At 39.7% G+C, this 25,536-nt stretch overlaps 1 protein-coding gene across 1 annotated transcript in view; it reads right to left on the reverse strand.

The window, feature by feature from the left end:
- The window catches only part of LOC101174169 (myelin basic protein), a 95,927-nt gene that overhangs the window by 566 nt on the left and 69,825 nt on the right, over positions 1 to 25,536 (reverse strand). The window lies entirely within an intron of this gene.

Consider the following 25,536-nt stretch of genomic DNA (forward strand, 5'->3'; position numbering starts at 1 on the left):
ACAAGGGTCATCTATACGCTCAGGCCTGCGTGGCCAACAACAAACGGGAGCAGCACAAAGGGCCCTTTTGACAGAACCGGGCCCTTTAACAGAACCGGGCCCTTCCTGCCGCTCTGGAGACAAGCAGAGCTAATATTTCACCTGTTAAGCTTCAAGACTAATACGTCAAGGCGGCTTCCTCTATTAAACTTTTAAACAACACTCAGTCAATACTGCTTCATTGTTTTCCACTTAAAGTCAGTGATGCTCCTGAGACGCCGACACAAAGACATGAGAGATGGAAAACCTTTTCCCTTTCAGTGAACTGAAAGGTTACGGAGCAAATCTGTTCAGCATCCTCAGGATGGAGCACAGAGCGTCCAGCTGTGTGAAGGCAAACCTCTGCAGAAACCCAACACAGGCGGTTCTGCTGTTCCTGAAACATCCACACTGACGCCAATCTATGAAACGGGCCAGCTCCCACAGCAGAGGACATCCCGAGCATTCCTCCCACCCAAACAATATCCACACTATTACCCGACAGAATCAGGGCAGAACCGCAGCCTGCTTCAAACAGAGCTCTGTTGTCAGAGCTGCATAGTTATTACAGAGACACAAAAGCTGGACTGTCACTAAAATAACTCCTATAAGTATGGATTTTCCATCCAAAGCCCGGTGAAACTCATCTGATACGAGACCGAGCAGCTCCGAGGCAGCAGCCTGGGAGAGCAGCTTCTCCGCCGGGGGTGGATTAAAACATCATTTTGAACAGTTTGCTGTTTTCATAAGAGCGATGAATTAAATGCAACAATGTGCTGCACATTTATCTTGGTCTGCAGATGGAGAGATGATGTGAGGCAAAAACAGATTGTCGAAACAAAATTATAACCTCCATGAGGGTTATTAGTCTCTGCCAACGCAGGGATCCTAAAAAAGACATTTGTCTCTACGTTTATCTGGAGGAAAATCAGGGACGATGCTCCTGCTTCTTTCTCCTTTTTAGAAGATATTGTCTAAACAATGTATTTTACTCCGTAGATTAGAGCAGGACATAGGGATCAGAGGATCTGCCCTCCAGTGGTTTGAATCCTATTTGTCCGATAGGTACCAGTTTGTTAATGTAAATGGACAGTCCTCTCAGTGCACTCGAGTTAATTATGGAGTCCCACAGGGCTCAGTTTTAGGACCCATCCTGTTTATGCTTTATATGCTACCCCTAGGAAACATAATCAGGAAACACAGCATTAATTTTCATTGTTATGCCGACGATACGCAGTTGTATGTATCCATGAAACCTGACCAGAATGACAATATAGAGAAACTGAATGCCTGCATCAGAGACATCAAGAACTGGATGACAATTAATTACCTCCTCTTGAACCCAGAAAAAACTGAGGTCATTATACTTGGTCCTAAAAACCTCAGAGATGCTCTGTCTGCTCAGATAGTCTCCCTGGATGGCATAAGTATAGCCCCTGATTCCACAGTTAGAAACCTTGGGGTTTTATTTGACCAGGATTTATCATTTAAGGCTCACATATCTCAGGCATGTAGAACTGCCTTTTTTCACCTGCGGAATATTGCTAAGATCAGAAATATACTTTCTAAGAGTAATGCTGAAAAACTCATCCATGCATTTGTTACGTCGAGGCTGGATTACTGTAACTCCTTGTTAGCAGCGTGTCCTAAGAGTTCCTTAAGAAGTCTCCAGCTTGTTCAGAACGCAGCAGCTAGATTGTTAGCTGGAACTAGCAGAAGAGATCACATCACTACTGTGTTAGTTTCACTCCATTGGCTCCCAGTTGATTCCAGAATTAAGTTCAAGATCCTCCTGTTAACCTATAAGGCCTTACATGGAATGGCCCCGTCCTATATTAAGGACCTCATAGTCCCTTACCATCCAATGAGAACACTTCGCTCGCAAAATGCAGGACTGCTTGTGGTTCCTAGAATTAGTAAAAGTACGGTTGGAGGTAGAGCGTTTAGCCACCAAGCCCCTGTCTTATGGAATAAACTCCCAGCTCATGTAAGAGAGGCCGACTCAGTTTCTACATTCAAAGTTAGACTGAAAACATTCCTCTTTGGACAGGCTTATTGTCAGACTAGTTAGTATTCAGAAATTATTTAACTTAATGTTAATATGTTTAAATTAAACTTAATAACAATAACTATTTGTTTTAAAAGGCTGCTAGAAGTTGAAGCTGGGGTAACTATGGTGCACTGGGGTTCTGTCCTCTGTTCTCATCTACTTCTCCCCTTCCTCTCTTCTCTATTCTTGATCATTATTCATCATTTAGTTCTCCATGCCTCTGTTTGGTGGTGCAGTGCGATTCATGTATTGTCCCTCTTTCCCTCTCCCCTCCTGGGGTGTGGGATGGGGTGTACCACGTCTCTGCTCCTGCTCCTACACCTGGCTGTGGATCCTGTCTCAGGCTCATCTCTGGCTCGTCTCTGCTCTGTACCTGACCGAGTACCTCGCCTCTGCTCCTGCTCCCACACCTGGCTGTGGTTCCTGTCTCCGGTTCGACTCGCGCCCCCGGCTGTCCCCCCAACTCCTGGATGAAGCTCGTCTTTTGGACTTTTATATATGTAGTTGTAGGGTTAGATAAGTTAATTCTTCTCTAAGCAGTGGCGGTTCTACCCTGAATTACTCCCCGGGCGAGACCCTCCCCAGGCGCCCCCCCCCCCCCATAGTCACAACAGAACTTTGTTTGTCTTTGTCAACTGACATGTTATATTGTCATTGAAATTAAGAAGTGGATACAAAAGATGTCAGAATTCTGAACAGCATTATAATAGTTATCAGAACACAAAAATAAAAGACCATAAGCATGGCAAAAATACAGTTAGCTAAGAAATATTAAATCAATATTAAATAAATAATATAAAATAAATATTTTAAAAACATTTATGAATTGGAAATTTAAATTGTCATGTTCTATATCGATCTCTACTTCAGAGAAGAAAAATTAGCTCATATTTTCCGTCTTCAATCCTTTGATTGGAAAATTTTCAGTTATGACCTGTTGAATTATGTTTTGTCCCCATAGATTTGCAGTAAATGGTAAATATTCATTTTTAAAACTACCTTCAGATTTATGGAAATTCTATTGGCTAAAAATATAATCCCACATTTGTAAAACAAATAAAAAATAAACTTCATATGCAGGCTCAAAATTAACCCCTAAATCCCCAGTTAAATGTCAAAAAAACATTGGGAAAACGTTTAGGCTGCCACAAACGATTATTAAATTTAAGACCAATCTCAAATTATTTGCCCCATTAGCATCTTATGGCAGCACCAGCATGCTGTGTAACCATCACAGCTTTTTTAACATTATGAACTAGTATACAACAGCAAAACCCAACAAAACCGTTGTGTTACAGCAGAGCAGACAGACACGTGAATCATAACTAATGTTACAAGTTAAGGCAGAGCAAATTTTTAAGAATAAAATCCAAAAAAAAAAAAAAAAATGACGCTATTTGCAACATTTGGGCCTACTTCAGTGTTGGTCATCGACCAAAATAAAGTTTTCATCGGCAACGTTGTTGTAGGGCAGGTAGCATTAGAATTTAGAAAAGACATGCATCAAGCTGTGATGACTTACCCTTTTCTTTATCTCTTTTCTCCTCTTCTTCTTTTCTTTTCTTTCTAAATTGGGCACCAGATGGCTTTGACCTTTTTTTCTCCATATTTTAGATGTTTTTGGCGTTTGTTTGGCATAAATGTCCTCACGTCACGAAGAAGACATCAAGTCCGTCGACTGAACCAACTGTCACCTTAGTGACAGCATTGTTTTGTGTTGCCATTTTTTCATTTGGGCATTTAACACAAAATTAACCCAAAAAAAGCAGAATATATTTTCTATACCTTTATTAAAGTGTAGGTTATAGAATGTCACCTTATGACTGACTTATAAAAAGGTTTTATGAAGTAGATTCAAACCCCCGCCCTTGTCCCCACCTAGCCACTTAATTTGGAAGCGTCCCACAATTGAACCGATTCCCCGCAGCCCCCCCCCCCCCCCCCCCCCTTTCTTCACACATTTCCAGCAGGAGCGCGTGCAGCTATAGCCAGGGGCGCTGATTCGCTACATGACGGCGCAGTCGCAGTTTTTACTTTTATTTTTTTCATCAAGCCCGCGACCGTCGCCTCCCCTGAAAGATGAGCCCGCCAGGTTTTGCGCATGCGCAAACGCGGTGGCGCTCCGTGCTCCCCCCGCGCCCCCTCCCTTCTTCTTCACACACATTTGTGTCTACTTCTCAAAGACAGGAGAGCGCACAGCTGCGGGGCGAGGGCGGCGGCGCGGCCAGGTTCAGGCTGTTACAAACTCACAAACTGTGACATAAGTAAACCAATAGTGGTGCATATAATATTTTACAAGGGCTGAGCCGCCGGTGCCGCCCCCCTTCAGTTTTCCGCCCCAGGCCACCGCCCGGACGGCCCGTGCCTAGAACCGCTACTGGGATCAAAATACCACTTTAGGGTTGTTAATAGTGAGGAATGAACATTACGATACACTTAAAAGCTCAAAAAGTCGATTTTGCATGCTACAGGCCCTTTACTGTTCCCACAGATTTCCACATCAGAAACATCAGCAGCATCCCTTAAACCCTCAGACGTCATTCCTCCGGCTGTGCTCATAGGTTAGCAGTCATGCAGGGTCTGTGGGATGCAGTGGCGGTTCTACACTGACTTACTCCCTGGGCGAGTAACCCCACAGGCGCCCCCCCCCGCACACCTACAAAATTTGACAACATCCTGTTGTGTTCCCTATCTTCTATTTAGCTATTTTACACAAAAAAATGCATGAATGTTCTGGACTCATATTACAGGGGGGTCAAACTAAGTCACACAGGGGTCCTAAGTTAAAAACACGCTTAAGGTTTTGGGCCGAAGAAGATAAACATTTACTGAACACACTAAAGCTAAACTTTTAAACCTTTTAAACTGAACTTTTTGAACATAAATATGAATAAAAACAGGAACACAAGTTAAACCTTAAATAATATGTTGCTCCCCATAGAAATATATTCTGTCAAAATTATACAAATATGAACATGCTGCAGAACAAAACAAAGAAAGCCTGGAAATATTAATAAGAAATTACAAATCAAATAATTCCATTTTTTTTTTGCTCTTTTATCATTTTTTAGAGCATTTTTTTTAGAGCCGGACTCCTGCTTCATTTTTAACAATAATTTCTTAATGTGTGACGCCCTGTGTGTGTCTTTGTGAAACATATCAGAGGGATTAGATCTAAAAAAAAAACTTATTGTGATTAATATGTTTAGGTCTTATAAAACATTAAAGACTAAATCATAGAACTCGTCAGTGGGATTACTCCAAAAATATTTGGCATTTCCCTAAATTTGTGCAACACCAACAGCAGAAATCCTCCAAAAAACCTCAATCCATATAAAAATGGTCTGCGCTCCCCCCCCCCTCCCCCCCCCTTTCCCTCTGACACACGCGGCTCCGTCTCTATGACGGGAGGCGCAGCTGCGGCCCAGAGTTGATTGTCAGATAGAAAAAGACTCCCCTCACGCCTGTTAGTGTGATTCAGCCAGCCACCGGCGAGTTGCGCCCCCCTCTCGAGTTTTTTGACTAATGTTCCAAAGACTACAGCAAAGAGGTGTGGCCACAAGCGTCTTGCAGCAGAGGGCGGTGGTCACGTGCGTGTCGGGTCTGCTGTGTCAGAGCAAAGTATTGTGGGAAATAATCCCCATTGCCTGCTTTTGTCGAAATTGAGTTGAGCACGGGTGTTTGTTCTGCCCAATTCCTTTTCATGTGCCTGTTTTACGTTTTTTCACTCTGAGTTATTTCATCTTTTATTTTTTTATTTATTTTATTTTTTTTTTTTTTTTGCACCATAACTGTGAAGAGCAAAGAGGATGAAGACATTCTTAACAGTCTGATGTGTCAAGGTAAAAGTGTTAAGTGTCGGCAGCTGAAGCAATTTCAAATTAAAAGCTACAAGCTTCCTCTTTGAATATCGTAGCACAATATGAGTAACGCATATGAGTAACGCACGCATCGGGCACGGCAAATGCCGCCCCCTATGAAGTGCCGCCCTGGGCGACCGCCCACATCGCCCATATCTAAAACCGCCACTGTCTCTAAGAGTTCTGGTAAATCGCCTGTCCGTCCTGGGGGAGGATCCCTCCTTCATGTGGACACCCCTGAAGTTTCTTCCTTTTTTCCGGATTCCGTTTTTTTTAAAGGAATTTTTCCTTACCGCGAAGGGGGGTCTAAGTGCAGGGGTGCCAGTATAGCTTAGTCAGTTTGTTAGTTCAATTTAGTATTTGTATTCATGATCCTTTTGAGTTCATGTTTTGCTTTTTCAATTACCGATACGAAGCCCGTTGAGACGACTGTTGTTGTGAATTTGGGCTATACAAATAAAATTGAATTGAATTGAATTAAACACCCCAGGCATGTGACGTGTTTAGCCCAATCAGGGAGGGGTTCTTCTTTTTCTACAGCATTATATATGGCGTATGGTAAATGGTAAATGGCGTGTACTTATATAGCGCCTTTCTTCCTACAAGAACAAAGCGCTTTTACAGTCACAGACCCATTCACCCAGTCACACACACACACACTCACTCACTCATTCACACACTGGTGGCGGCTCCGCGTCCAAACACAGGCACCCGCCTACCATCAGAGGCAAGGTGGGGTTCAGTGTCTGGCCCAAGGACACTTCGACTCATGGGCGTGCAAGGCGAGAATCGAACCTACAATCTGACGATCATGGGTCGACCGCCCTACTGCTGCACCACGGTAGGGCCGTCCACACTTATTAATTTCTCCTCCGGGCAATTAAAAGGGACATCATCCATTCGTTGCTACCAAACCAGTCCTGATTGGTCAACGTTTGACCTGGTTTTACTCATTTTGCAAGTATAGCCTGAAAATGGTCGAAGTTTTGAAAACAAGAACCCTGAAATGCAACTTTTACCTAAGTTTTCATAGATTGATGGAAAAAATGGAATGACCAACTTGGGACAATGGACAGAATATGGACTCTTATTTTATTTCACAGCATTACCTTATAATCCTAACCATAAAATTGGTTCATCAATTATTGGAGATGGTTAAAGTGACTGATCTATAATTATATCACTTCATTTGCCCTAAAAATGGATTCATGATTTTTTTTTAATGAAAAATAATCTGCACGTATTTTAGAAAACTGATCTGCATGTGCTATGCTGATTTCCAAAATAAAGCTTTTTCTATTTAACATAAAGTAATTCATCTTTGTCATGTAATTTATTGATACTTAAATATTCTTGTGTTGGTAAGGCATAAATATCTGATAGAAGTTATGAATCGCATAGTGATAAAACACGTAATAAAAATGGTTACGGTAGAACAGGGTGGGATTATATAAATTCACTTCCTTCCAAGCAATCTTTAATTTAATGTCCAATTATCCTAAATGTATACGTCTTTGTATGAATGGATAACTGCTGATTGTATTGTTTGGTGCATTATTCTTGCTTTGATTGCTTGAAATAAACCATTTCAAATCAAATCAAATCAAATCAAAAATCTTCCTCGGAAGTGGCGGCTAAAACACATATTGCCGAGGGCGACGTGCACGTAGCTTTAGAGTTGAGGTGCAGCTTCTGAATTTTAATCTTCTCTTGCTGGATTTGGATTTTAACAGTCCAATCTTTCAATTTCCGCTTCTTTGTGAAGAAAAAAAAGGTAAAAGGTTGGTGTTGATGGCTTTTTCTGTGTCGACTAAGAGTGGTTGACTCATCTCAACTTTAGGATTTGAATAGGATTGTTAAAATCTTCTGTGTTTTGTCTTCTGTAATAAATATTGAATACTGAAAACCCACAAAAAACAAAGGAAACTTAAGTTTTACAAAAACTGGTGAGTACTGCACTGAAATGAATGATTTCAAATAATAACTATAGTTTTCTTAAAGTGTAAAAACATTTAACATCACAAACCAAAGATCCCGCAAATAAAATTAGGAGATAAAAGAAATCCTGCTGTGTGAAGAAAATGTTATGTGGTAAGTAAATCAAGAAGAGATGATTGGTTAGTTTTGGCAAAGATGAAGACAGTTTATGGCCGTGGTCAGACTTTTCCTTTCAGCCTGAAAAAGTGTTTTCATTTTGTGAGAAACCCTGAGGAACAAGGGGATTCATTAACTCCGTTTTTATTGGTTCTAATATTTTATTAAAATTTGCTCACATGAACCTATAACTGAATAAAGAAGCATTTAGTAACTGCTCCTGCCTTTATGTCATTGTAAACCAACAGCAGGGACCTGTGCACTGAGGTTTATCATAATCACAGATTATTGAATGTGTTATAGGATTTCCCAAAGATCCTGCAGATTGAGCCAATCATGGATCATGTTTGCCCATAAAATGCTGAAATGCTAATCAGATGACTTTAATCTGTCAGATTTACAGCGGTCCCTCATTTATCGCTGAGTTAGGTTCTAATAATAACCTGTGATAGGTGAAATCTGCAAAGTAGGATTTTAGATGCTTGAAGGTTGTAAAACCCCTCACTACACACTTAGCTCTTCTGACTGACCAGCTAAGTCGCTTCTCTGCTGTTCACACTTTGCTCACTGGTTTAAATTTTCAAAGTTCTAACCTTTCTAGGAAAATAATAGAAGGACAACAATAATCTTATCGGGATTAAAGATTAAGGTAAAATTACAAAAGGGGTTTATTCAGACATACCTTTGGTTTGTCTGAAGATTAATAACCCCTCTTGTTAAAGTAAAATATGTCCTACTCTAGAGGCCGTCAGTTCTCATCTGCCTGCCCAGCTGTTGGACAGGACAAGTTAAAAAAAAAAAAAAAAAAAAAGATTAAGGTAAAATTGATCAACTGAACACAATCTATGCAGGAGACAAGGCGCGGAGGAGATTGACAAAGTCAACAGCCAATCAGGACGCAGAACACACTCTGCTGTAAGAAGAGAGAAAAAACATGCAAAGTTACATTGAAAAAACTCTGCAAAAGCGTGAAAGGCGAACTGCGATATAGTGAGGGAACAAGTGTCCAAAAATACAGTACTGTCTGGGAAAAGGATTATTGTGCCTCAGCGATTAAGAATTCTACATCGACTCTTTGTTGATCTGAATCCACCATTCCAACCTTGTTGGGGTCATAAGATCAGGTTTCATTCCTCCGTCTAGAGCGGATTTTAAACGGACACTGACTGTTTCCTGAGTCTATCACACCCACTGAACAATTAATGTCTAAAGGTTTCCATGAAAATCTTTTAGGACTGGGCATCACACACTGCAATGGATGGGTGACAAATGGGTTTGGAAAGTGGACGGACGGATGGACATCTATACCAAGATAATCAATTCAACTTTGGCCTCCTATTCAAAACCAATTTTAATGGGTAATGAGGAACAATTTTCACATAATCTGTGATAAAATCTAAACAAAAGTGGAACTCTAACTAATAAATCACAATTTCCTTTATTAAAAAATAACTGAAATTTGTCTATTGCCCCTAAAAGACAAAACTAGTTTTAAGAAACATCCGTTCATGAATTTGATGAATAAATGTCAGTATTTTTAGGTATGGATTGATTTGATATCAATAGATCCTTTTAAATCCCAGCCCTAAAATCTATTTCTCCTCAGATAAAGACTCAAGAGCACTGATGGTTGAGCCGTATAGCCAGAAGGTCTGCAAAACCTGTGGGCAGTGAATGATGAGCTTCGTCCGGCGCCAGTCCTCCATCTTCTCCCCCACAGTGGCATTACAGCGAGCCACTGGATTTATCTGAAAGATCAAGAGCTGCCTTATGAACGCTCGTCCTCATTTCCAGAACTTTCCAAAGTTTGAGATGTTTTTGTGACCATAGGACATTAGTTTAAGGATTTTAGGGAAAAAATCTAAAACATTTTAAAATGTTTGCCCTTCACTGTGTTCTGACCCTTAAAACAGACCATGTCAACCACAGACTCCTTTGTTTCATTCTCATCTTCTACCTTGGCCTACATGGCCCGATAATGATATTCTACCAGCAGCAAACAGAACTTAATAAAACCCTCACAACACCCAGCCATTTCCAATAATTATGCTGCTCCGTGTGACCGCCAACGCCGACGTTTTGGGTGTCATTTAGAGCCTCTTGTTTCACAGTGACTGACCAAACCTGCGGATCAGGGGTCTTTGCTTTATGAGAATCAGGCATTCATGTCCCTGTGTCGTTTATGACACTGAATTTCCTCCACCGCACGACAACACCCAACTGAAGCAGCATTCCCATCACTGCCCTCTCAGGTCACGACCCAAAGTCAGGCTCGTAGAAGGCTGAACTGATTATGCAGCAGTCTTATTAGCACTAAACCAAAGAGAAGAAAGATGTCCCGAGAGGCCGTGAGGTTGTTCCACTCATGAATGCAGCATTTATTTATGAACTACAACCTCTGCATATTGCTGATTTCTCTTCATTGGAAAGGATCACAAGACACTGAACTGATCTGTTTTTTATTCAAAAGCAGGATTTTATCACCATTTGTGTTCGTGCGGACAAGTAGCGGCTGGATGGCTCAGCTGGCTGTGTGTAGGACTGGCACATGGGAAACCAGGGTTAGCTTCCCAGGGGGCACGATGAGCTTCATCCAGTGTGGGTCCTTAGGCGGGACCCTTCGTGCTACTGCCTAACTATGTCGCCACAAGGAGACCCAAGTCTGGCTGTCCCAGTGCCGGTCCCCAGCCTGTGCGATCAAACCTCCAGTGCGATTCAGTGGAAGCTGATTGGCTGTGGGGACTCAGGGATACGGTGAAAGCTAAAGACGCGGTCACAAAGACAATACCCAGATTATGTATTTAAAATAGCAGTTTTAGTGCTAAAACATTGTGGTAAAAATAATATGTAAAAACTTTCCATCAGTGCTTGTGTCTTCTGCACAATATGGGTTCAAAAGGACGGTCGGGGTCCCATAAATGACCTGCTTGATGGGAGGAGGAATGCAGGGAGTGGGCTTCAATCTCTTCATTTTTCCTCCTGCTCTTTAGTGTGAAGAGGATGTGTGGACAAGCATTTGGGACAACAAGGACCGTGGTGGGCCAGAAGCGCGGGAAGCATTCCTCTGAAAAAAAAACGTCCATCGCTATGTGGCTCGGGACCAACCCTCCCACCAGGGGCAGAAATCTCTCTGCTGTGGCATTCATGCAGGATCTGGGGCTCCCACAAGCTTTCAGAAAAAAAGACATTCTCTGTCCCTGACATTCGGGACGTTTGTCCTCCAGAGATTCTGCTGGAGATGATAAGAGTCACGGCAGAACTACTCCCCTATAAAGTCATGCATGACCTTTGAACTTCACTTCCAGCCTTGACTGTAAATGTGGGAAAGGATGTGATGAAACCCTTCGCATGCACCGTTACCCTGTGGCGGTGAAGGCGAGGTGAGAGGTATCATTTTTTTCTTGTTATGTCAAATCCGAACACGAAAATCCTTTCTGCCTCATTTGAGCACTGATCTGTGTTTGCGGCAGGTTTCATCATACACCCATCAGTGTTGGAACGCTTCAGGAATACTCTGGTGGTATCACATAAAATCTAACAGTAGTGCTTTGCACACTATTAAAACATTCTGTTCAATGAGGTCTGAAGAAGACACAACTTACAAACTGCAGGGCTAAGTGTATGGAAAAGCACTGACCTATAGTCTGTCTGGGTGCTTCCTTCAAGAGCGCTTTAATGGTCTATGGGTCATTATTTTGTCTATATATGGTCATTCAAACCTAAGTTCTGTACAACTACATTATCCCATGGATGGTTAGGCAGTTTAAACTGAGGGTTTTCATCCAAACCATGACCTGAGGACAGGGCTGGGACAGTGTGATTAAATCACACGTTTATCATGTTGTCAGACGTTATTCCGCAGTCGATACCAACAGCAAGACAGTAGAAAAGATGAGTGATTTTATAGTTTCCTTTAAACCGTTTGGTGAATTTAATCATTGTGAAGACTGAGAAGCAGCAGAAGAGAAAGAGAATCTAAGGAGGAGGAGATGAGAGACGAGGAGGAATTGAACTATTTGGACTGATGGGTTTACATTCAGCTAAAGCTCGCACACACCCAAATGCAGCTTGCTGCTCCATTTGAAGCTCCCCATAAAAAAAAAAAAAAAAACTGGTGTGAATTTATAACTGAATCAACGTGTTCAAAATTCAGGAGTCAACATTTATAACAAAAAAAATCTAAGAAATGCAGTTGAGGTCAATTCTGTTGGACAAGAACAGCTGAAAGTACCAGTTTGACATCAGAGTCTCCATATTTCTCGAACAACTTCAATCTTTCAGTTGCTGTAGCTCCCTTTTCAAAATAGAGCTGTTAGATTGGTGTGAAAACTGCCTAAAATACAATATCAAGTTGAATTTTTAGACAGAGAGGAGAAAACTGAGATGTGGTGGCTGTAAAGGATAAAGGTAAAAAAAAATGTAACGCCGGTTGGAATCAAGAGTAGGGAAAAAAACTTTAACTTAAAAGGTTGGCGAAGGGCAACTTTTGATCATATGTCAACTCAAGGCCTTGTGGTAAATTCTGCGCTCTTTGATGTTGAAAACAACCTTTAAAACAGAGTGGGGGGGTGTTTGGATGGGTGTATGTGACCGTAAAGGGTTTCAATCAAGGTAGAGCGCTATATTCAGTAAGTATACATCATAAGTGGTCTGGTTTCTATAGAAATCCGCTTCGGTCAGGTATCAAAGTTTGTCTCTTTTCATCTTTGTTTTTTCAAAGTGCCTCTGGAAGAAGATTTTCCTTGGGGAAGATCAGGATCCATACTTGGAAAACCAACGTTTGGTTTTCGTGACATTTAGTTTATTGAGAAGCCCAAAGCCAATCTGCTAAATGCACGCTCACGTACACCTGAACCTGTGTTCATGTAAATCCATCCCATGATTTCTCTAGAACTTGAACATTTGTAACCCACCAACAACAGATGGAATCTTGACGGTTGGTTTTAAGGATTCCTATCTTAAACTGTTTCCCAGGAATAAAAATGTTGGATCAAACCTATTCAAAAAATAGCAATAGGGTGATAAAGAAAAATCACAGACCTTTTTTCATCTCCATCAAACGCTCTCTTAGAAGGAGCTCAAGTGCAACTTTTCATTCATTCAGAGTTCTTTCAGAACATAAACAAAGACATTAATAAGAGCATCGACACGGTTTCTCCATACTGTAATAATGAATTCACTGAAGACTGAATTACAGCCATTGGAAAATGGCTTCAAATAGCAAGACAAGGCATTTCATAAGCACAAGTGTGTCACTAAATACAAACAATACAGGTAAATATGCTTTCACATTTGTTTACAGGAGGTGATAATTTATAAAAGTCATGAAAGGTTAAAGGAAAAGAAAGAAATGACAAACTGCTTTTCACAGTTGGCTTATAACTCAGTTATGAACCCAATGTTGAGAGTTATGTGGATATCAGAGATGGAGAACAAAACAGGATTAAAGGGGAAAAATAGAAATTTGGGCAAAGCCAATCGAACAACACAGTTCAACCGCGGAGATAGCATTCTGTTGTTGTATTTTCCAATATTTGATCATCGGGTAACATACATGGTGGGGTTCTGTCTACAAGTTGAATAAAACGTCCAATACCTCCAGGAACGAGATGTTTGGATTGCATGTAAACAGGCCATTGTTAGTCTTCTGCTTCATTTTAGTTAGCTCAATTAGAGTACGTTCATCTTTTGGTCCCCAACTACCCGGCCGCAGACCGGTACCGGTCCGTGGGCCGTTTGGTGCCGGGTCACTGACAGAAAATAACTAAAAGGAAGTTTTATTTTGAAAAACTACCGGATTCTATTCACCATATCCTGCCTTGTCTGCCTTGTCATGTCACATGACTCTAAGCAGCTTTGTAGGGCCAGGTTAAAAGCCCAAAGCTAAAAATTTAATAAAAAGAAACACAGAAATGTATTTGGAACGTTTCTCTGGGAAAACAAGAACCAGCGAGGAACCCAAATAAGAGCCTTGGACTTTCCCTTGAATGTTTCAAACATGCTCACAATAAAGATGCAGACACGGTGGATTCATGTTTATTATTATATTTGGGAAATATCAGTTTTACTACGGTTGTGTCATTTTATTTAGCTTTATTTTTCCGTCACACCATAAAAGTCTATTGCAGCTAAAGTTAGCGTCTGGTTGTTAGCTTCCACTTTGATGTTAAAGAGAAAATCTTCATCACAAAGTCTACGTTTAAACCAGCCACAAACATTTGACTGGGAATGAAGATTGAATCAAAAAAATTGTTTTTGATGTAATGAAACTTATAAAAGTTAGGGACAAACATGGAAAATCTTTTTGCTCTGAAAGATCATCTAACCTGTGTTGGGTTCTCAATGTTATCATGGCCTTATATGGAAATAAATCTGATATGTCACTCACTATTATTGAATGTTTACAGACCAGAAACAACTTCTACAAATCAAAAATTTTCCTTCAATGAATCCTCGTCATCTGAAAAAAACTACAAATGCATTTTTAAATAAAATTTCTAGAAGTGGCAATTTTGACATAAAAAAATAGGTTTTCAGGATTGATAGATGGACGGATGGACGAACGGACAGATGGACGGTTGGATGGACGGACGGACGGATTGATTGTGCGTCTTGGAGAGACTCTTGATGCTCTCCCATCTGACTAATCAATTCAGAGAGCAGTTCAGTTTGTTCCTTATCCTGGGATTTCATTTGATAGTTATATCTAATGTAAAAAGCTCAACTTTAACTGGACAGTATCCACACAAAAAAGAAAAGTCTTGCAAACCGTTTATATAACTCTGCTAGCCTCAAACTTTCCCTTAAGTGATTAGTTCAAGTGAGAATCTGAGTCAATAGTTCCCAGAGCCTGGACTCTTCTGCAGCCCCTGGAGGTCAATGCTTTGGCAGGAAACCTGCTTTGCTTGACCAGAGTGAGAGGAAGGATTTATTTAGAGATACACTTAAGCTAATTTATAGTTTACATGTAAAACTTGCAAGCATACCACGTTTGTTTGACTAATTTCTATTATAATTTCTATAAGCACATGTTGCCTTGATCAAACTTGATTTTAGACATAATCTCTTGAAGTAAGTGATTTTTTTCTTGTAACAATAAAAACATTGTAATAAAAAGTTCTGAAACGATCCTTATTTAAAAAAACTAAAAGTTCTCTCCAGAAAGGATGATTAAACAACAATAGATTAATTGTGATGCCTGTGCAGCACTATTGCCCCCCCCCCAACCTTCACTTGTTAAGGATCCGCCGAATCACTGATTATTTCATTCAAAGGAAAAACAACCAGAGGACAAAGTCATTAAAAATGTGCTTTCCTCTGTGGAAGCCTCATGGTCTCCATTCTCCCAGAGATGCTTAAATGTGTTTGGGCCAAACTAAACCCAGGATTGTAGTCAATTTGAAGATGGCAGCCATTATGAATGGATGTCTTTTGTCCTAACAGTGGGGCAGTGCATGAGAAAATAGAGCAGTTATGGACTAATGCCATCATCGCAGTGCTTAGGGATGACATGAAAAGGCAGAGACACATTCATTAGTATTCTGTGAATAATGTGCTGGAGTATAAAAACTTGCTAAACAGTTGTGTCAAGGCCATCGACATCAAGATCTGTTTCTGCTGCAGAACTGGTCTACAGTCCCATCTGAATCAGGTCCCAATTGAATGAGTAACTTTGTACTCAGACAAGAACCAAACTCAAACTAAATGAAGACGTTTATGTCAGTTTTCAAAAACATTGGAAAAGTAAAGCAGGTTATCCAGCTAAACTCTACCTGCCTATGATCATCTAAGAGACTAGATTTGTTTTCTGAATGACAGTTTGCAGAACATGAACTAATCAGGTGTTTCCCTGTACTGAGATGGTTTCTACAATATTTCTGGTCCAAACTGGAGAAGCTCCAGTTCTAAATTAGGTGTTTACATATTTACTGAAGTTGAATTTAAAGTAAAATTTTTTAGGAATACCTAAAATGACATTTAAGATCACATGTACAAATTAAATCAAACAAACAGGCGGGCTCTGCTGTTTCTTGCTTTACACATACAGTTTGCTTTGTAGAAGTTTCCACGAACCGGTTTTAACAAATAAGAGTAAACACTATTTCCAAGCCTTTTCCTGCACCAACAAGCATGAGCTAAACAGTAAACTAAGGTTAACGATTTACAGCCTTATGACACAGAGCATTCTGGAGCCTTTTAGTGACAGGAAGTCGCATAAATTAAGACAGATTTACTAGAATTTAAGAAAAACTAATAATTGAAAGCCTTATTTTAAATCATATAACAATTTTAAAGACTGCTGCTGTAATCAGGATTACATCCTCTAGATTCTCTACAGCAGTGGTTTTCAAGGGCAGGTGAGTTGTTTTCCATATTACCATCTCTTACGTTCCACTGATTATCGGGTTCAGATTTGTTCAGGTAATCATAAGCAGGACCCACCTGATCCAGCTAACATGAAGTGACTAAAGCACGGTTAGCTGAAAGACAGGAAGGGCAATGGCGCTTGAGAAAGGGCAGTCGAAGACTCTGGAGCTCCTACTCTACTAGTTCAGCTGATTCTATGTCCTGAATACCTGATCTAGATGGATGTATTTGGGGGATACAGCAATGCTGTAATGGATCCAGTTTCTCTCTTTCAAAATTGGGTGTCCTCCAAGAGGAAACAACTCCACCTCAGCTCATCTGCCATATGGGATTTAGCAGCTATATTAGTGTTTTTGTGCTCTCTTTAGTTACCCAGCATGCTCTCAGAGTCCAGGAGCCTCCGACCCGGGTGCTAACACATGCTTGCACACCCACAGTGTCATCCCGATGGTTGAGGCCAGATGACGTGGCGTCCTGAACTCTTGACCTTCATAATGAACAATCCCTCTCAACATGGCACACAAACATTCGGTGCATAGGTGCACAGAGGGAGGGCCGTGGCTCATGCAGAAAAGGAAGGAGCAGAGGGTTGTGAAGGTCACACTGAAGAGATAATCCAAGACTGAAAAGAAAACAAAAGATCAAGGAACAGAAAGCATGAGAGATGAAAGAAGGACGAAAGTGAACAATGGTGTCAAACCAAAGAACACTGCTCCAGTGATAGTCGCCTCTCTGTAACAATCAAGGCTTTTGAGGAGAAGGAGGAGGAGGAGAGGAGCTGCTTGACGTTGGCAGTGCCAGGAGCCGTATCAGCCCGGGCCAGTCCTCGCCGTAGAGACAAATAACTGAGTCCCTCCACTTTGACATGTGCATGACCAAACATGTTCTCAGTAATGCGGGGACACAGTCCAGACATGCAGTCCAAATAGCTGATTTAAAGTAACAGACACATGTAGAGCACATCGTTGATGCTCCAGGTGCAGTAAAAGGAGCCCCACAACATGATCCAAAAGAGTGTCCTGTTGCACTGTTACCTTCAAATTAATGGCTGCATTTACAGAAAAAACAATGTAGAAACCAAGGGGAGAGAAGCAAATCCAGACATCACTGAAAACCCAAGGGTGGACCACACACACACACACACACGTACACGCACACACGTACACGCACACATGTACACACACACACACACACACACACATCAAAGACACTCAGAATCTCTGAGGTCAAATTTCATTTCTAAAGATTAGGAGCTAAATTTGTTTTCATTTTGACTTGATCTTTCTTCAGAAGCTTCTTTATGACGTTAGCAACGAGCAGACCAGAGAAGCGGATTCCAGCTGGAGCTCCTCCTGCTCCCAATCAGCCGGCAGACACGAGCACTCAGTCTGACTGGACTCCCCAGACTCAAATCAAATCACTGGAATCTGCTGCAGTCTTTTCCACCTTTAATATTTCAAGAGAAGCCAATAAGTCCCAAATGCAATTAGAAGGGAAGCACACTGCAAATAAAACTAGAAGGAGCTGCATTTCCAGAAGAAAATGCAGGGTTGAATGCTGTACTGCTGAATGAAAGCTGAATTAGCTGAAGAAATGGCTGAACTGTACTGGAAGAACCATGAAAAGTTAAAGGTGCAAAAGTCCTAGCAGGAAAAAGCCGAAAAAGTTGAACATTGTAATAGTAGAATGGCTGAAATAGGTCAAAATTTGTAGGACTTAAGCATGAAAGCTGAAATTGTTGAAAAAATGGCTGAATTGTTGAAAATTTGAAGATGTTGCTAAAATGGCTAAAAGTACTAGCATTGGAATCAGCATCATCAACTGACTCCAAAAAACACATTGTTTGAGAGTATCATATTGGTAAAAGCTACATGTTCTAAGTTGATAAAAAATCCACTCTTTTCAAAATGGCGGCTTTTTTGGCTATCTCCATAGCAACCATTTTATGTTTGGGTCGCCTGGAGATGAGGAACAAATCAATGTCGGTTTCAGATGAATCGGAAAAAGTAAAGTTTTGGACGTCCTTAGCAACGAGCTTTGTTTGCTAACCACGCCCACATTCCTTATATGTCCAGATCCAGTGAATTTCAATATGTTCAGTTCCAGCCATGGATGAAGTTTATTGCAACATTTGCTTCACATTTTGGCACAAAATGCCCACCAAACAGTAGGTTGTGTTGCCATCCCATAATAATTTCAAAACGTATGTTGAAGTCCAAAGCCTTGTGAGCATTTCAATGTTTGAACGGTGCCTCTAGCTGAAAGCATGTTAAAGTTATAATGCTTGAAAGCAACAAAGGTTTTCAAGGATTCTTCATGTATTTAAATGAAGCAAAAATCCTGGAAAATCTTGGAATATCTTGAAAAGTTCAAAGATTTGAAAGACTAAAAGTCGTAGCTGAAAGGAATAAGCTGAAAGGGTTGAACATTGTAATAGTAGAAGGATTAAAATACGTGAAAGTTTGAAGAAGTTTAAAATTGCCTCACATTTTGGCACAAAATGGCCGCCAAACTGTAGGTGGTGTAGCCATCCCATAATAATTTTGAACCTTATGTTGAAGTCCAAAACCTTGTGAACATTTCAATATTTGAATGGTGTCTCTAGCCAAAAGAATGTTAAAGTTACAATTGTTTAAAGAAGCAAAGGTGTGGCCAATGGAGCAAAAAGATTGGAAAATCTGGGAATATCCGGGAATATCTGGAAAAGTTCAAGGATTTGAAGGACCAAAAGTCATAGCTGAAAGGAATAAGATGAAAGGGTTGAACATTGTAATAGTAGAATGGTAAAAATAGGTGAAAGTTTGAAGAAGTTTAAAATTGCCTCACATTTTGGCACAAAATGGCCGCCAAACTGTAGGTGGTGTTGCCATCCCATAATAATTTTTAAACCTTATGTTGAAGTCCAAAACCTTGTGAACATTTCAATATTTGAACGGTGTCTCTAGCCAAAAGAATGTTAAAGTTACAATTGTTTAAAGAAGCAAAGGTGTGGCCAATGGAGCAAAAACATTGGAAAATCTGGGAATATCCGGGAATATCTGGAAAAGTTCAAAGATTTGAAGGACCAAAATGTCATAGCTAGAATAAGATGAAAGAGCTGAACATTTTCATAGTTGAACGGTTAAAATAGGTAAAAAATTGTAGAAGGAGTTTAACTGTGAACTTCTGAACGAAAAATTCTCCATGTATTTCAATGGAGCAAAAATTCCCGGAAAACCTGGAATATCTTAAAAAGTAAAAGGATTTGAAAAACCAAAAGTCATAGCAGAAATAAGATGAAAGAGATGAACATTTTAAAAGTAGAATGGTTAAAATAGGTTAAAAATTGTAGAAGTAGTTAAACGCCAAAAAACGGCGGAAGATACTATAATAATAATAAACTAGAAGGAGCTGCATTTCCAGAAGAAAATGCAGGGTTGAATGCTGTATTGCTGAAAGAAAGCTTAATTTGTAAAAGAAATGGCTGAATTGAGCTGAAAGAGCTCAACATTTTAAAAGTAAAATGGTTAATATAGGTGAAAACCTGTAAAAGAGGTTAAGCACAAGAATTCCCTATGTAATTTAATGGAGCAAAATTCCTGGTAAATCCTGGAATATCTTAAAAAGTTCAATGATTTGAATGACCAAAAGTAATAACTGTAATAAGTTGAAAGAGTTGAACATTTTAAAAGTTGGTTGGAAGAAAATTTTGAAGCGTCCGAACCGGGTGTCGAACCTGGAACCTCATGAACCGTAACTTCCCAATGTATTTTAATAGGGCAAAAATTCCCGGAAAAACTGGAATATCTTAAAAAGTAAAAGGATTTGAAAAACCAAAAGTCATAGCAGGAATAAGCTGAAAGAGCTGAACATTTTAAAAGTTGAATGGTTAAAATGGGTTAAAAATTGTAGAAGGAGTTAAGCGCCAAAAAACGGCGGAAGATACTATAAGATACGATAATAATAAACTAGAAGGAGCTGCATTTCCAGAAGAAAATGCAGGGTTGAATGCTATAATGCTGAATGAAAGCTGAATTTGCTGAAGAAATGGCTGAAAAGAGCTGAAAGAGCTCAACATTTTAAAAGTAGAATGGTTAAAGTAGGTAAAAAACTGTGAAAGAAGTTAAAAAAAAGATTTCCTATGTATTTTAATGAAGCAAAAATCCTGGGAAATCCCGGAATATCTTTAAAAGTTAAAAGATTTAAAAAAAATCATAGCAGGAAAAAGTTGAAAAAGTTGAACATTGTAATAGTAGAATGGCTAAAATAGGTCAAAAAATGTAGAAGGAGTTAAGCATGAAAGCTTAAGTTGATACAAAAATGACTGGACTGTTGAAAATTTGAAGATGTTGCTAAAATGGTTAAAAGTACTAGCATTGGAATCAGCATCATCAACTGACTCAAAAAAACACTTTGTTTGAGAGTATCATATTGTTAAAAGCTACATGTTCTAAGTTGACAGAAAATCCACTTTTTCCAAAATGGCGGCTTTCCTATTGATTTTATCTCCATAGCAACCATTTTATGTTTCGGTCGCCTGGGGATGACGAACAAATCGACGTCAGTTTCGGACAAATCGGAAAAAGTAAACCTTTGGACGTCCTTAGCAACGAAGTTTGTTTGCTAACCACGCCCACATTCCTTATATGTCCAGATCCAGTGAATTTCAATATGTTCAGTTCCAGCCATGGATGAAGTTTATTGCAACATTTGCTTCAGATTTTGTCAAAAAATGCCCACCAAACAGTAGGTTGTGTTGCCATCCCATAATAATTTCAAAACGTATGTTGAAGTCCAAAGCTTTGTGAGCATTTCAATGTTTGAACGGTGCCTCTAGCTGAAAGCTTGTTAAAGTTATAATGCTTGAAAGCAACAAAGGTTTTCAAGGATTCTCCATGTATTTAAATGAAGCAAAAATCTTGGAAAATCCTGGAAAATCTTGGAATATCTTGAAAAGTTCAAAGATTTGAAAGACTAAAAGTCGTAGCTGAAAGGAATAAGCTGAAAGGGTTGAACATTGTATTAGTAGAAGGATTAAAATACGTGAAAGTTTGAAGAAGTTTAAAATTGCCTCACATTTTGGCACAAAATGGCCGCCAAACTGTAGGTGGTGTTGCCATCCCATAATAATTTTTAAACCTTATGTTGAAGTCCAAAACCTTGTGAACATTTCAATATTTGAACGGTGTCTCTAGCCAAAAGAATGTTAAAGTTACAATTGTTTAAAGAAGCAAAGGTGTGGCCAATGGAGCAAAAACATTGGAAAATCTGGGAATATCCGGGAATATCTGGAAAAGTTCAAAGATTTGAAGGACCAAAATGTCATAGCTAGAATAAGATGAAAGAGTTGAACATTGTAATAGTAGAATGGTAAAAATAGGTGAAAGTTTGAAGAAGTTTAAAATTGCCTCACATTTTGGCACAAAATGGCCGCCAAACTGTAGGTGGTGTTGCCATCCCATAATAATTTTGAACCTTATGTTGAAGTCCTAAACCTTGTGAACATTTCAATATTTGAACGGTGTCTCTAGCCAAAAGAATGTTAAAGTTACAATTGTTTAAAGAAGCAAAGGTGTGGCCAATGGAGCAAAAACATTGGAAAATCTGGGAATATCCGGGAATATCTGGAAAAGTTCAAAGATTTGAAGGACCAAAATGTCATAGCTAGAATAAGATGAAAGAGCTGAACATTTTCATAGTCGAACGGTTAAAATAGGTGAAAAATTGTAGAAGGAGTTTAACTGTGAACTTCTGAACGAAAAATTCTCCATGTATTTCAATGGAGCAAAAATTCCCGGAAAACATGGAATATCTTAAAAAGTAAAAGGATTTGAAAAACCAAAAGTCATAGCAGGAATGAGCTGAAAGAGCTGAACATTTTAAAAGTTGAATGGTAAAAATCGGTTAAAAATTGTAGAAGGAGTTAAACGCCAAAAAACGGCGGAAGATACTATAAAAATAAATAAAGAGAAACAGGAAAACAAAGGGTTGAATGCTTTACAGCATTCAACCAATAAAGAGAAACAGGAAAACAAAGGGTTGAATGCTTTACAGCATTCAACCAATAAAGAGAAACAGGAAAACAAAGGGTTGAATGCTTTACAGCATTCAACCAACAAGTGATAACCGGCTCTTCATTGACCAAAGTTCAAGTGTGTCTGGACTGAATTCAGCTGTTGATGAGAAGCAGCTGCTGCGTGTCCTCAAAAGACTCTCATACAAAACTATTCAAGTTTTTCATTTCGAAGGTTTTGGGTTTTTTTTGGCCCCCACAGTAATCTCTGACTGTAACTGGAGGCTGAAAAACAATCCAATCAGTCACAAATGTGTTTCTGTTTTATTGAAAGTTTTTAAATTGCAGTAAATCACAGAAATTTAGGCGGGTCTCCCTGCTAAAAGCAACCTAGCATTACACAGTGCACAACTAAATGAAATAGATTGTAGAATGCATTTGCCGTGCCTTTAGTTCATGAGGTCTAAACAGTTCAGATCCATCCAGAACTGACTGGAGAATATTTCATGACTGGAGAGTCGGGCACACCAGAACATTTTCCATCAGGATGGTGATCTGGTGACCAAATGATGTGTCATGCTGCATCAACAGCTTTAGCTGATACGTCTTAGCAGGAGCAGCTTGGAACATGCCCCGCCATCAAGACGGCTTCAAACAAAAAAAAAAAAAAACATCTTATGAGCTAATGCAACCTCACATTTGAATATTAACCTTTATATCTACACAGTTCTTTTTTGCATGTCTGTGTGGGATTGTGATCCGTTGTGTTTTGTTTTATGTCAAACAACCAGTTTTTTAAAAACTTTTTCTGTCTATAATACTGTATTTTTAAATTGTGCACTTAAAAGCTTTACGTGTTTTTCAAAAAACAACAGTGCGCCTTAAAATCCAGAGCGCATTATATGTGGATTCATTCTGGTTGTTCTTACCGATATCAAAGCAGTTTTGCGAGCTCCACTCTGCTCTGTCAAAGTGTCCGTCTGGTCTATTTCTGTGTTGCAGACAAGGTTGTTGTGTTGCAGGTGTTGTGAATGCACTAATGCTTCTAATGTGGCTAACATGTAGCTACCATGTAGCGTGTTACAAACAAGTTCTAGAGTTACAGTGAACACAGTGACCGATGGACTTATCTCTGACTCTTTTTTCTTCATGAATGTGTCTTAGTGCACCTTTTAGAAAATAGATCATTCATTGACGGTGCCCCCTTATAATCCAGTGCACCCTATAATCCAGAAGACTCAGTTATTGAATGTCTTTTTTTTTCCTTTTTTCTTTTGCATGGCTCAACCTAAAAATTTGTCCTTTGTAGTTTGGGGATCTACCCAACTTTTGGGTTGTACCAAGTACTCTGAAGGAGCTGAAGGAAAGGTTTCCGTTTCAAGTGAGAAGGACGTGCACGCTTGGGTTGTGATGCGGTTTTGGAAGACTGGCTTTACAGGGGGGTCTGGAGAGCCCTCTGCATGTACGGTTTATTCTATATAGACAATATGTACTTCCCCACAACGTTAGTTTGAAATGTTGAAATAAGCTTCTTGAAAGCTAAAGAGAGCATAAAAATAATACAATTATTGAAATTGACATTTTAAGATGACATGAAAGTGTGAAAATACCACAAGATGACTGAAGACTTTGTTCAAACAGTACTTCTTTCTTGTTTTATTTATTTTTTTACACAAACACTAAACACGTTTGCGTCTACGCTGGCAGTAGATCGAAGTAGAAAGTAATGGTGATAATCAAAAAACAACAAATGTGTGTAATTTTGGGTTTGAAAGTCTCTTCAGTTATTTTTAGCAGTTACAAAGCAAACTGTTCTTTTCTCAGTTAAAGGTGTTCCTGTTCCTCTGTGCTGATGTCTTTGTCAGGAAATACACGAGCTGTTTTTCCTCCATCACCTCCAAATAAAAGACTTAAATCCTCCAGCACACAATCTGGATATGTTGGTAGATCTTAATGTCCGTACTCAGTAGGAAGGGTTTTTCTAAAGAGGCCTGCACTGATTTCTACGCGGTACTAACAATCCTTTCGTTTGTTTCTTTTCATGAACTTCAAGGTTCTTGATGCATGAAAGTGCTCAGAGAAAATACTCTGCAGCTCAATTCAAACCCTGCCTCATATGAAACAGTGAAGGGCCAATTTTAAAAATGTTTCTCAAGACTCAAAAGTTTTTCTGAAGGACTATAAAGCTGCAGGACAGAAAATCCTTCAGGAAGCCAACAACTTCCATTTAAATTGAGATGGGAAAACCGACTGCAGGCATTAGGAGTTAAGGTAACTTCCATGAGAACCTGTCCAGTTTGCCTACAGCCGAGAAATTCTGCTCAGAAATGTTCTACCAATGAGATTGTGGGAAACTTTGTCATATTTTTATTTGATTTTGTCCACTTTCACACTTCAGAGAACCAAATTACCTAGAAAACCAGCTTGTCCTGCTAGTCTTCAAACAATCTCCATTCACATGAGATATTTTCTAATGTTTCCATGATTCTCTCCCCTTCAAATTTGTGACGTGGGCCTTTTCTGTTTCTGCTTGAAATAGAGGCTCTTACTTTATTTGCTGTCTACTTACACCCAACAGTCCGCACCATGGCCGAGAACATCGGACCACCAGGTTCGTATGTTTGGTGCAACCACCCCATTCTGTGCTGTTGCACTATCATACCAAGGCAAGAGCACACAGATGAGCAAGAAGAGTTCAGTGAACACTGCTGCTGCATGAATTTGATGAGATTCCTTAACATGCAGGCATGCAATTTTACAAAAGATATGCCAACAATTGCATGACACCCTATATCGCAAACCACATGCTTTAGATCAGTGTTTTTCAACCAGTGTGCCGCGGGAGATGGTCAAGTGTGCCGTGGGAAATTGCCCTCATTAACTGATCTAAAGACATTTCCATCTCCAGGATATCAGCTCTGTGTTCATCCAAACAGGCCCTGATAAAACACTGAGAAGTTAGGAAGATGAAAGATCAAAAAATACTTTTTTATTTGTGTTTATTTGATTCTATTAAAGACATTTTGATAAGAATGACGGCACTGCGATTTAGCCGCAGCTTCAGCTCTGTTTTAGGAAAAGTCCCGCCCCTTTAACTGTCTCCACCAATCATTCTTGGAGGCTTAATTACATGTCATCAGTCTGTCCAATCAGAA

This window comes from Oryzias latipes, chromosome 16 (assembly GCF_053564925.1).
Source record: "Oryzias latipes strain Hd-rR chromosome 16, Olatipes_Hd-rR_3.1".
In the NCBI taxonomy this organism is placed as follows: Eukaryota; Metazoa; Chordata; class Actinopteri; order Beloniformes; family Adrianichthyidae; genus Oryzias; species Oryzias latipes.